Here is a 13,549-nt window from a genome sequence, read left to right as displayed (position 1 = left end):
GAAAGCGATGTACCTTCCAGAGAATACCACCAAACCAAAACACAAAACAACACACAACTCCATGCGTTGCTTTCAGGTGATGCTATACTACTCCTAGGACACATCACAGAGCTACTGATTCAAACTGTGAGACACCAAACTTTGAAAATAGCCTTTTTTGAAGGTGGGAACACATACCAGACAAAAGGAGTAGGAAAAACTACAGCAGTACCGTGTCACTTGGTTTAACCCAAGACGCAAGAATCCTACAATTTCTAAGTCAGCAACTGGTGTTTCACTGGTCTTCCCTCATTCTCAAGAGCTCCTGAACTCAGAGCAGATTTCAGTTCACAGCTTGCAGCATGTTCAGCAATACAGCTAGGCCCTGTAGCTCGTATGTCAATACTTATTCTGTGAAGCAAAAATGAGGTATTCAAAAGGTAAGAGAAGAGAGTCATTTGCTAGCAAGGAACGTTAAGCGCAATCAGAGAATGAACAGGTGGGATTAGGAGAAAAGAGTTAACAAGGTAATAGGAAGAGATTACAGGAAAAAGAAAAAAAAAAGAGTGCTGAGATGGCCTTTTATCTGTAGATTGTTAACCAGCACTAGGAAGAGCACTTCAAGCAATACTGCATATGCTTGTATTTTTTATTTTTTAAATTTATATATAAAACATTAACCTGAGAAGCAATTAACATCCTTCTCGTATCTTTTACGGCCCAGAACAGTCATTTAGATAAGACTGTGAAATCACTTTTTGGAGCAAAACAGAATATAGCTCCTAACACCATTATCTGCACATCATGCAGAATCTCCCTTTGTGGAAACCATTCTCAAAAAAAATCTTACTATTTTCTAACATTTATTGAGCTGTTTTTAATTAACTGACTGATTCCCTACCTTCTCTTCTAGGTAGGGTAAGACAAAGTTAGAAAGCAGGTTTAGGGTTACTTGGCACTGCTGCTTTTCCCACTGGGCAACTAAGAGCCACCACTGTAATTCACATTCCCACAGCCTGATATCCATACTTTCAGTAAAACAACAACCCTTCCACATTAATCCACTCGTTAAAATAGCTTGGAACACCAGTTGATGAGATTGGGGATTGAGATGACCCCACAAAGAGAGAAAATAGTTTCTGTAAAAATTAACAAATACCATCAGATACCTCCCTTTGACAAATGCAACAATGCTCATCAAGAGCTTTAATGAGGAACATATTTTAACTGCTTGAGAGACCTCATGCTCGCTACACTCAGAACTACCCTCAAGTGACTAGCTATGTGACTTGCCAATACTGCATAACAAAAAGTTACTACTCAATGCAGACACAAAAGAAACCAGATTTCATAATCTTTTACCTCTGGGGAAACAGCTTTAAGACCCAGTTAGGCCATAGGTAGAAACAAGCTGGGTAGGTCAGCATGCAGCTCCCACAGGAAATTTTATTTGATAGAATCACAGGACTGCAGGATAATTCAGGTTGGAAGGAAAAGCCCAGCTAGAAACCACAATTTCCAGTAAGTCTGGAACGACACTAACAAAAAATTGGAAGGCATCGACAAAGCTAAACTAACAATTGCACTGATTTCACTCAAATTGACTCAAACTAACATCAGTCCTGAAACGGAACACAAGGCTTGTCATTTGACATTTACTTCAACAGCAAATATACAGATTCAATAGAAAGGGGTAGAAAAAGCACATGGACTTTATATAATCACACAATCTTCCTCATTTCTGGTGGCCTAATACAAAATCTACTTTGAAGGCCACATTTTCTACTCTGCTTCTCAAAAGCTGTGTTTTAGTTTTGACTATGGTTATTTGTTTTAGCTTCACAGTACTTGGCTTCAGTGCAATCTCAAATTCTCACTCAGAAATGCAGTACTAAACACAAGCAATTAAAGGAGTTAAGACAAAACACCAAACCCCAGGAATTTCTGATGATGTTCAAAACGAGCTCAGTTCAAAGTTGCCATGAAGAAAACTAGAAATTACCTTTCCATTTAACAGAAAAATCTCAACAACTTAGTTTCACGTAACAAACTACCTGTTCCTGCCAAGTTTCTCTATCCTTATACATTCTGCTTTTTTCAGAAAAGTGAAGATGTTCAGTGGTCTCATGTAAAATCTCACCATATATGATAAGCTCCCTGCATCACAGTACAGTCTAAGTGAGAAAGAAGGGCTTGGATTTGCTCCTCAGGTACGTTTTCCAATCCCTGTCTATCCTAAAATACTGCAGTTGACATGTACTGGCTGTACTGCTGTGAAAAAAAACAAAAACATACCTCACTAAAACTGTTTTTGGCAGCAAAGCTCCAGACACAGAGATTCACTTTAATTCAACAAAGTTTCTCAAAATCCCTGCAGAATGTGCTTATCCAAACTTTTGTCACATTTGAAAAGCAAAAACATCCAGAGCAATACATGCATTTTGTTCACTGCATTTTAGACACACGCACCTCTCAGGTCTCCTTGACTATTTCCAAAGGGACTGAAAAAGTGTTGACTAGTTTTAAGAGCTGTATCTGTCAAGAACTGAACTGCTATAAAACACCAGCTAGGACATGGAGATTTTACAATCTACTCATATGACCTGTATTGCTGCTAAAAGTATTAAAGCCAAACTGCTTTCCCTAAAGGGTGTGATATTATTAAAACCAAATAGTGGAAAAACTGAGATGCAAACTCCAAAAGTACTGCAACTCCAAACTACAGGTTCAGTATATCAAACAGTTTCAAAGTTATCTACAAGCTGAGAAAAAAAATAGGGGAAAAATGCTTTAGTAGGATTGTTTTGTATGCAGTACACTGAGACGGCCACCCTGATTCAGTGTGCTCTCTGATGCTGTCCAGCACAATATTCCTTTCCTCAAGGATCCCCGACACACCCTATTGCAAGCTAAAGCTGTGTTCAACACCATCTGGAGTAGATTCTGTAAAATCCACAGTAACTTCCATGAAGCTTTAGAATTGGAAGCTTTTGACTGTTCTTAATATCAAAAGAAAATCAATCATGTTACCATTGACTATAGTAAGCATGGAGAGATACTGAAAAAAATGAAACACCTTCCCCTCAATGCCAACATCTGCTGGGTGAACAAACGTTCGGTTTTCACTTGATTGTAATGCTTAGTTTTAAGGAAATCTTCTGGATAAATTAAATCTCAAAAAACTCCAAGGATAATTTTCACATTTGCTAGCACAAATTTCATATTACAGTAACAATCTTCTCCACAAAGACACAAGGGACAAAGAGTAAATTCTACAGTTTCTCTCCTTGCAACAGTGCACAACGACAACTGGGGACTCACGCTGCAGCTGAAGGCGTTACTTGTCAGAGTTCCTTTGTTGCTACAACTCTTCCTTGTTGTAAATAGTGAGGACAAGTCACCTCTAACACAATCCAGAAACAAATAGGCAGTTGTGACTTCTGCACGGAGCAGGAAGTAACATCAAAGCAGTGGAGAAGGAAACACCAACAGAGGCCAAGAACAGAACATCGAAGGCCCAAAGAGAGAACAGGCTGCTCCATCACCAGTACAGGTCTATACATCCAAGAGAAAAGCAAAGGAGATAACTCCTCTCTGATTTCCTTGTAGTAGTCTGAAAAGCAACCAAGTTCTGACTTTTTGCAAATGGATGTAAAGCAGCACAGAGTCATGTCTTTTCCCTGCTGTCTCACAAAAACACTCTGGATGGCAAAAAATGTCTGCTTTCTGCTCAGTTCCTCACTGTGACCACTTCTGAGGACACAAAAATGTTTTGGAGAACACCAACACCAGCAGCCAGAATCAGTGACTGATGGGTGGTCATCCCCGAAAATATGCACCAATACATTTTTTTTCCCCTTTTAAGATGCAAAAATATGAGTTATTTCCAACTAGCAAGCATCATTTTTTACACAAGAGTTTCCTATCCTCCATTCTGGCAATGGACAAAAGGTTCTAGAAAGACAGCAACGAACTATTGCCCAACTTTCCTTTCCTCCACGGCACTTTCAAAAACATGGTGAAGAACCTGCCTCCTCTTTGTGTACTTCCTACAAAGGTGCTTGTGCTACTGTCAGGACGATAACACAGGAAGGGCTGCAAGTAGAGATGCTGGACACGTGATTAACATCCTTCATCTGTGCATAGCACTAACGTGCACGTTTATGTTTTTATCATTCCCTTTTATGCTGCTTTTTGCTTACATTAAAGAATAACTCATAGGAAGCAGGCTGGCTACGGTGCTTGAATACCTCTCCCTTCACAGGTATTCTTTGAGCCGATCAAAATCCCATCTGCAAGGGAGAAACAGTAATGGTGCTGTAGGACGTATCACTGGACCAAAGTAACAATGATGGTAATCACTGCTTAAGTTGCAGACTTGCAACTATTCTACAGAGAATTTTAGGAGGTTCTGTTGCAAGCCCTGGCTTCTATTTGGTGTTCAGTGGGAAGAAGTCAGTCTAAAAAGGAAGCCAGTTTAAAAAAGGTTTATTATATTTGCTGTTAGCAGCCTTGTCAAGAAGATACACTGCAGCACTCTTTATCAGCTGGACTTCCCTAAGGACTGCAGACTGTTGCGTTGCTGCCATTCAGTTAAAGGCGGAGAAATGTACTCACAGCAGACGCTGCGTCACTACACGTCGTGAAGCTGAATGCTCACAGACGCCAGAGACTGCAAAAAACATTATCTGCAGGTACTCCTTTCAAAACTTAACATCGACAGAGGGTTTTAAGAGCAGTCTCCAACACACAGGGCTGACCTCACACGCTGCATGTGCATCCCTGCAGGAAAAGGATAAGCAACCAAAGCTACGGCCCCTGCACCAGCATCACCCCCGCTCTTATTTGGGTTCAGCCACTTGTTATTCAGGTTTAGCCACTCAGGTTACAACTCTCTCTTATGGAAAGTTTTATTTAGTTCAGTTATTAATTTGACAGATTCGTTTGTCTATGGAAACCAAGAGCAGTAATTAGATGCATGAAGCTTCACAGCAACTATTTTGATGAACTATCATATGGAGAAGATTTTACAAACACAATAAAAATAGACCTTAAAATTAGAACCGGTGGACTGTACTGATAAAAGCAAAATTAATTGATTAGGAAAAGCAATACACCTAATGGATTAGGAAATATTTAACAAAATGCAGCTACCTTTGGGAAGTCAAGCATGAAAAGAGTATCTTTAAAGTGGCCTAACCACCTACAACTTCTGCAGCAATATTTCCAAAACAATGCATCTTCATAAAACATTTTGAAATAATTGCACCAGAGGACTATGAAAAGTGAGAAAAGATTGATGAGAAATTTAACACAATTCAATTTACTTGCTGTTAAATTTACTGACAAATATATATATATATGTATTTTCTGGTTCATAATTTCAAAATGATAATCCTGTACACTGAATTCTAGTGAAAGTTACATAAATCTTGGGGTCTGCTTTGTTTTTCAAATAGTGCATGCAGATTGGTTCACAATATCCTATAAATACAGCTTGAAAAAAAATGTAGCTACCATTTCCTTCTTCCCTCCTCACCCCATTATTTTCTTTCAAATACTTCTGCTTTTGCTGGTTTGGACAGGACTAGAAACATGACATAATAAAATGTTTCATTATTTGTGTAGCAACAGCACGGGGAAAGTCCATCTAGACAAGTCACATAGCAAGAGATGTTTCCTGGGGTCTCTCCTGCTTGGCCAGAAGCACAGATAATTCCGAGTTTCCACACCTCTTTGGCATGTCCAACAGTCCCCAAACTGCCTGAATTTATGGCTACTTTATAAGTGGTTGGTACTTCCCCAAAAAAACTACTTCCACTAATTCCCAAAGGCCAAAAAAAAATTACTGGTGCTTTCCCTATCTTTATTATGACAAGCTTTTCACAATATGAGCATTAGAAACCTTTTACTGAACACGCCAACTCTAAATCTTGGAAGTGCAAACTCCTGAAAAGCTTGAGGGGAATGCAGTTAGTAAGCAAGGAAGATCTAGTGCAGACTTGATTTTATCCTTTTTTTTTTTTTTTTTTTGGAAGACAAGCAGCCCAATTTATTTGAGCATATGAGAACATAAGATTAGCCCAATAACAACAGTTGACTGTTTTAAAGTGGTTTTTTCAAGTGAGTTGAGTAAGACAAATCTGGGTTCTACACTAAAAGATCAGGCAATTGAGGTAATTTTGGAGTCTGAAACAGACAGCAGGACAGGCTGTTACACAGCATATGCTGCAAGATAAAAAAAGCGTTTTACACTGAATGCCCTTTTTTGGAAAGGGAAAGGGAACATTCAGAGCACCAAAGTTGGCTTTTTTGATATTCCACAACTACTACTTGGGGGTGAGGAAGTACTGTCAGCTGCTTTTTCTATAATAGTAGAAATAGTAAGTTTAATACTTTTTTTTTTTTTTTTTTTACCCCCAAGTTCTCCTTCCTCATTGAAGGCACAGGACTACACAGTAAACGCACTGTAGGCATGCTATTTTTCACCATTACCAAAATCAATTCTGAAACAAGATTGCCAAAGAATCCTCTTCACTAACTTGAAGCACAAATACCAGACATTAGAAAGATGCAAGAGCAGAAACACTGCCTGAAGCCCAAAGGCTTTGTTCGTTACTTCTGATAGCGCGAGCTGACACCACTTGATAAGCAGTAACTGCAACAACATGGCTGGCTAGTCAGATGTTCCTGAAGCTCTAGGCAAGGAAACAATTCATTAATATCAAATCACATTCTGAAATAGGAGCATGTCCCAGATATTAGGTAGGAGGCAAACGCTGCCTCTATACGCGCATATCTTGGTAGACTAATCAGGAAGCTTTTTTGGACAAGGGAAGTAACTTGAAGTTTGGGTGTTTTTTGGCAATTAAGTAACACAATTCCCTTCATATGATAGCAAAACCTTATTAAGGTGAAAGGGATGAAGCTACCCCTCTCCTTCCCTTCGTTAGTAGGCTCTGGAGCCCCAGCTCCCTGCCAGGTCTGGCTCTGTCAGCAAGCAGACTCCCGGATGCCTCCTGCATGTCCCCAGCCAACTCTCGGCTCCCACTTCCTCAACTCTGTTCAAGGACTTTGCCTGCATTTAGTCAGCACAAGTAAATTGCAAAACTGTACCTCAAGTTTATCATGTGAATACGAGTTCTCCAAAGGCATCATGCAATTCTGCAAGAAGGCTCAGACTTTTCCTTAGACTTTTCCAAGACAGCCAGTAAGCACTGGGAAAGCAGAGCTACTCCTGCAGCCTGCAGACGTAGCAAACTGGAGGAAAGTAGCCGAAGAGAATCCAGCATTTTGTACAGGATCTAATTAGCTATCACCATAACCATAAAGCAATCACCTCTTCCGCATTCAGCTTTGGTACCAGCGCTTTTTGTCGTCTCAGGCATAACCATCACTCAGACAGCTATCAGCTCACGGTCTGCATGCACAAGGTTAAGTTTCCTCGTGCAGGCTCACTCCGGTGATTTCTGAAGAGCTCATTTTCTTCCTTTCCCACTTCTGAGAAAAGCCTTGGAATTATGTATTCACAGAGAGAAAATACCACTAACAAGTAATGAAGGCATTATGGCTGAAGATATTACATTTCAGGTCCTTTAAGACCGTTCTTGCCAGCAGGTTATGCAAAGCACTAAATATGCAGTGAGCGTCAATTAGTAGGTCCGGTCCATCAGAAACCTTTAAGGGAGGAGCTGCGCACCATCCCCACTCCCACTCAATGTTTTCATCTAGGATTCAGTGTAACATTCTAGGTTTTCTTTCTGGTATATAACTATGCACACAAAACTTATTTTCTTCACGATTATAAATTCCCTGGAATTTAAGCTATATTTCCCAGACCAAATAATACAAAGTGCCAACAACATTTTCAAATCAAACGTAAAACATGACAACACTTCAGCTAAGCTTTTACAACCCAAAATACATCTCCCATCTCTTCCCTTGACACAAACTGCAAAATATCATAAAGAGAGTATGCCGGTTACTGCTTAAGAAAAAAAGGAAATTGGAATTTTGCCTTATTTCAAATGTACCAGGTTAATAGCTCTATATGAAAAATAAAGAAGTGAAAAATGGAAAAAGAGAAATTGTGTATTCAACAGAAACAAAACAAACAAAAAGAAAACCACAAAAAAGTCTTCTGAACATTGTAACTAGAGAACAGTTTTACTTTGGACTTTTGAAAAACACCAGCAGACTGTGCAGCGTAAGTGCCTCTTGCAAAGTACAAGCCTTCAAGCCAGAAATTTGCATTACCGCCAGCACTATGACCTAACCCTCCAAGTATCTGGAAAGCTACAATATTCATTAGCCAAGAGAACTGTATCATCATTCATACACACTGGAAATCTGCTGCTCAGATAACCTCATCAGATGAAACCCATATTCAGTTCACGGATGCATGGTTTTAACCAGGGCTTTTAAAGCAAAAGGACACAAGATTTGGGAGCCAAGATTTTTGCTCATTAACTGCGTATTGAGTTGCAGGAACAGTTCCAATCCTCCCTCCTGAGTGCATTTGGCATTGCTGGGGTTGTTTGTTGTTTGTTTTTGTTTTTTTTTTGAGAAGCCATGTTTTCCCTGAGGCCACAAACATTTAGTCTGCTTCAATCAGACATCAGACAGCAAAATGGGATGAATCTGCCTTGCTGAGTACGATGCTTCTCCTCCTGACTACTTCCTGGTACTTAAAGACTCTTTGCCATAGGCAGGAATCATCCTTTTATCCTCTTTTTTTTTTTGTATTACCTAAAATATGAAGGCCAAAAAATATGTCAGAAATATAAATAACCAATAAACATCCACTTAATCAAGACTTTTTGGTTTAATAACTGAAAATAAACAGTGAAGCCATAGAGGGATATTTGCATTGCTACTTATGAAAGAATCTCTCACCTTTGTAACAAAGAGATGAAATAAGCACAACCAAGTGACACTGGGGTATGTATAGGTTGATGCTAAATAATGAGTGATTGATTAGGAGAAACTGGAAAGGAGTAAGTGTAACCAAAATTTATTTTTAATTAGAAGTCTTTGCTCCTCCTGTAACTTCAAATCTCCAGCTAAGGTTTCCAAAAGCAGGAAAATGGAATCACAAATGCCTTTCAACTTCTGAGTCATTTTCTAGAGGAAATGAACATTTAAAGCTCTACAGTGGAACGGGCATCCCCAGCTAAAATATATACACAAAAATATGGAGAAGGCTTATTAACAGCAAGGTCAATGAAAGCATAAGGGGTTGTTAAGAGATACTTGGGTTATTTAAAAGTAGAACAGAGTTTACAGTACAAGTTATAGCGTAAACTCAGGGTGAGATGATATACTATTTAATACCAATTTTATTCCTTCCTTTTTAATCCACAAGATAAGAAGAGCAAATTTTTATTTTTGACCTCTGCCTGAATTTTGTGGTTTAAACAGATAAACTCCACACACCACAACAGCTCAGATGCTGTTTTTATTAAAACACTTTGTTATGTGTCTATCAGCCATATTAATTGATCTCCAACTAAACAAATAAAACCCACATCATTCTAGTACCCTTATTGAGGAAGAAAACGCTTAAATACTGACATGTCTGTGACACAACACAGCAAACAAGAAAGAAAAACTGAACTAAAATCCCTGGAGCTTTAGATGAACCAGAATCTTGTTTGAAAAGACAACCACTGCATACTCGGCTCTTTTGAGTTTTGAGAGAGCAGAATTTCTCCTATGGGATGAGTGCTGTCAAAAACACCCTCTGGCCACCTTCCAGAAATGCTACTTCTACTCCTTGAAAGATCCAAACTTCTGGAGGACAAGCACAAATCAAATTATTAGATGCATAATGGTCTGTCATGACTTTGTCCAGCTTCCACTCTAGTGCTCATCCTACTAATCTTGGAGAGTCGTCTAAAAATGAGATGTTTAGTTTCCATAAGCAAAACACTTTGTACATACATACATATAGATAGATAAACCCACACACAGAAATATAAAACATATACTCAAGAGCTTCCCTCAACACTGCAAGTCAGCATCTGTTCTATTACGTTATCGGGTCACTGCACTAATGAGCACCCTGAAAAAACAACATACAAACTTTGCAACTTGAATAAAACCTACTTGCAGAAAGAAAAGACATATGCTACTGACACGTAAGGGTATCTGTAGATTACCCCAAGAAGTAACTGACACAAACTGTGCTATGGTTCTGCTCCCAAGTCCCAGTTAGTCCACAGAAGCAATGGAGTATGTAATGATTTTCCTACAGACAAGCTTTCCTGGCTCATTATGGCCTATCATTTCCTCCATCACTAAATGGATAAATGAGTTAAAGTCTTGGTTACTTTCCCTGCACCTTTCAAGCACGTCTGACTTTTTGCTGCACATATTCTTCTGCCACAGAAGTGCTCCTTTGTGCTAATTCTGATAGCAATCTTTAACAGTTCTTGCTAAATCACTGCTATCACCAGATACTGTTGTGGTTGGGGAACATACCATGAAGGATATGCCATTTCTGTTAGATCGTGAAGCAAAAAGGATGGCGTATGGCTGCTACTGACACAGACGTATTCAAGAAGAAAACCAAGCAGCTAAAAACCGCAATGCCGCTAAGGCAATAGCATACACCACTCGTACAATGCTTGGCTCAATCTTCAGGGTGCGATTGTATTTTTAAAAGGGACAGACAGCATAATGGGAAGAAAGCAAGAAGGGGAGCGAAGCACACAGACCAACATGCTCTTAGCGGTTCCAAATGCAATGTTCCCACTTGCAATTAGAGAAGATCCCTTTCTTAACTCTCAGCACGGAAAGACTCTCAGCATGTCCCCAGGCAGCGGAGCGGGAAATTCGCTTTCCACATGGTGTAATTTGTTTGAGTGGATCTACCCTGAACAGTCTGCCTAGTCCTGCCTCCAAATCTTTCCTCTGTGTATTAGCTCTATCCATACCGTCTCGATTCTTTCCTCCTTGAATGCCAAGCAGCTCTTTCATGCTATTTACTCTGCAGCTTACTTAATCACCCTAGCGCTTTGTATATCTGAAATACATTTCACTTCCATGCGGCGGTGGCCACATCTTCAGTCTCAGCCGCCAACACGGCTCACATGAGTGAGCAGCGGGTGCTGGCACGTAGCTCTCCCGCTGCTTACCTCATCGCCAGCACAGCTCAGCCCCAAAGACTCCTTTCTGCCTGACGCCTGACGGTGCTCAGCACTCCGCTGGCCACAGGGAGCTGGCGCTTCCCCGCAGCTCTGCATGTTTGCTCACACTACAGGATGCTAAGTACATAAATGCTGTTCTAATATTGCTTTTCCGTGTTAGCAATTACTGCCGAAGCCACAGACATGTTATGTGACCAGGACCAAGAGGGAAGCCACACAACTGAGAAGAGGCAAGTGGATGTAACCCACTTCTGATGAAAAGTTGGTCCAAGTCACAGATAATTTGAGAGTCCAGTTAGGAGTAAACAAAACCAAAATCAACTTTGGCCCAATGAATGAACTCTGTGGGAAAGAGCTGCAGAGCGCTACATTTCCAGCTCTAATACACAACCCCACTCTGCCTCTGTGGGAATATTAAAAAAATAAATATTTACTCTGAACTGCGACACAGCTATGCTGAAAACTGTATTTGCTTGTATTGTGAAAATTTTTAATTAAAAGCAGTTTTAGTTTCATAAATCTAATTTTTATGTTCATATAACAAATTTCCTCATGCAAGACGCAGTTCTCTAATTAGAACATTAGTGGTTAGGGTCCTCTTAACTGCTCTAAAATTAAACCTAAAAATAAAAATAATAAACCTAAAAATAAAGCCACAAAATTTATCTCTGTCAGAAAATGCCAAAATCGGTTGGGGGGCGGGGCACTTAAAATTAATCTGAGGAAACGTGAAAGGGAAAAGGAACCTCACAATTCTCTTGTAGCTGTCAGTGCTCTGTGCTCATTTGTGGTGTGTAATGATAAACACTGGTTATTGGTTACAATATACAAATATATACCATATGAACAGAACTCAGATATCCCAAAGAACAAGGATCATTTACATAATTATATCCCCATGCAAAAATTTTGTTCTGCTGAAGTTTGAGGACTTTTTTTTTCCAGTTTTAAAAAGTTCAGAGAATATTTGCATAAAGAAATCATGATACTTAATATATATTCAATAAAAGTTTGATATAATTTTGACTACCAAGCATATACAGATATGTATAATAGTGCCCTGGACAAAAGGCATTATTGAACTTCCATACCTATGCATAAGTGAAACTGAGAATAGTGTTTCAGCTGCTACTGGTGGAAATACAGTACAATGCACATTCCTGTACTTGCTGGGCAGTTTTATATAAATATTTCCCTTTTTGGTTAGTAACATGGATGTATAAAAAATTACACGTAGTAACAACTTACACACCTCAAGAAAACGATACAGACCATTCAAGCTGCTTTCATTTCCCTTTCCATTTTACAGGAGAGGAACTGTAAGAACAAATTGCTGACTTCAGACATTACCCATAAGGACTATGCAGATGTCTCTGGAATACCAAAGCCTGCATCTGTGCTGCTCTGCCCTTCTTTATAGGGCAAAAAGTTACTTAGAAAATAAAGCAAGTACTTCTCAAGAAAGAAATAGAAAAAAAGGGTAAAGGTAGATTCTTTTTTTGTCATTGCAAATAAGCTGAACACATTTTTTTGAGCAACTGCATTCATTTACAATGGAAGATAGAATCACAGAATGGTTTGGGTTGGAAGGGACCCTTAAATATCATCCAGTTCCAACCCTCCTGCCATGGGCAGGAACCAGCCCAGGTTGCTCAAGATAGATAGACAGAAGACACCCAGCTAGCATGAGCAAATTAGGTGAAACTGATAGCTCCTTAAAAAAAAAAAAAGGGTGCTAACCATACTCTTATCAGCCTGTGTTAATACACTGTGTTAATCACACTGCAAATTGGATTTGTATGTTGACCTTTCTCTAAATACATAACATTAACTAAAAGGCTCTGTGCAGCATCAATTAACGTTGGCAGACCTGTACAAATGGGGACATTAGGAGTTACAAGAGTTTAAATCCATATTTATTCCAGGCTTGATTTAAATTTCCCAAGGTTGCTACCTCTGAAAGACTCAGACACAAACATGTAACAAATGGCACAAGTATTCACTGCTGATGTGCAATGGTGCATAGCTCTGGCACTGCCCAAGAAACAGAGAGTTCACCCAACTTAAAAGCTGGCCTGAGAGGTTCTGGAGTTTCCGCTCTCTAAACAGAAAACAGTGAGATTCTCCAAGTAATTTGCAGTAGCAAGGTTACAAGACAGTTAAATGTTCTCTAGCATCAACTACTTAAGTCACAACAGCTACACAAAGAAATGGTTATTTCAGATCCTTGTGCAGGCTTAGAGAAGCACAGCGATATATTTATGATCTTGGCATGAGAGAGTCAAAATAACTTGGTTCAGACTTGTAATCCACTTATTGCTGACCTTCATGCCCCCTTTCCAGTTTTCTAACAACATTTACCTACTAGAAAGTTAAGCTACCCAAACGAATTGAAAAAGGCTTGTCTAGAAGCAAGATGA

General features: G+C 39.4%; 1 protein-coding gene across 9 annotated transcripts in view; it reads right to left on the bottom strand.

The window, feature by feature from the left end:
* PRKCD (protein kinase C delta) overlaps positions 1-13,549 on the bottom strand; it is a 68,135-nt gene that overhangs the window by 31,169 nt on the left and 23,417 nt on the right. The window contains exon 2 of one of the 9 annotated variants that reach the window (XM_040568255.1): positions 178-390. The exons of 3 other annotated variants lie outside the window; for them this stretch is intronic. The gene's annotated coding sequence lies outside the window, so the exon portion shown is untranslated. Of the gene's footprint in view, positions 1-177; positions 391-4,181; positions 4,273-7,095; positions 7,230-7,318; positions 7,663-11,014; positions 11,164-13,549 lie in introns of those variants that run through there. 5 more of the 9 variants (XM_040568256.1, XM_040568257.1, XM_040568262.1 and 2 more) reach the window with 5 other exon arrangements.

The sequence above is a fragment of the Cygnus olor genome, chromosome 10 (assembly GCF_009769625.2).
Source record: "Cygnus olor isolate bCygOlo1 chromosome 10, bCygOlo1.pri.v2, whole genome shotgun sequence".
Lineage (NCBI taxonomy): Eukaryota > Metazoa > Chordata > Aves > Anseriformes > Anatidae > Cygnus > Cygnus olor.
The sequence above is the reverse complement of the archived record's forward strand: the minus strand, read 5'-3'. Positions and strand labels throughout refer to the sequence as shown.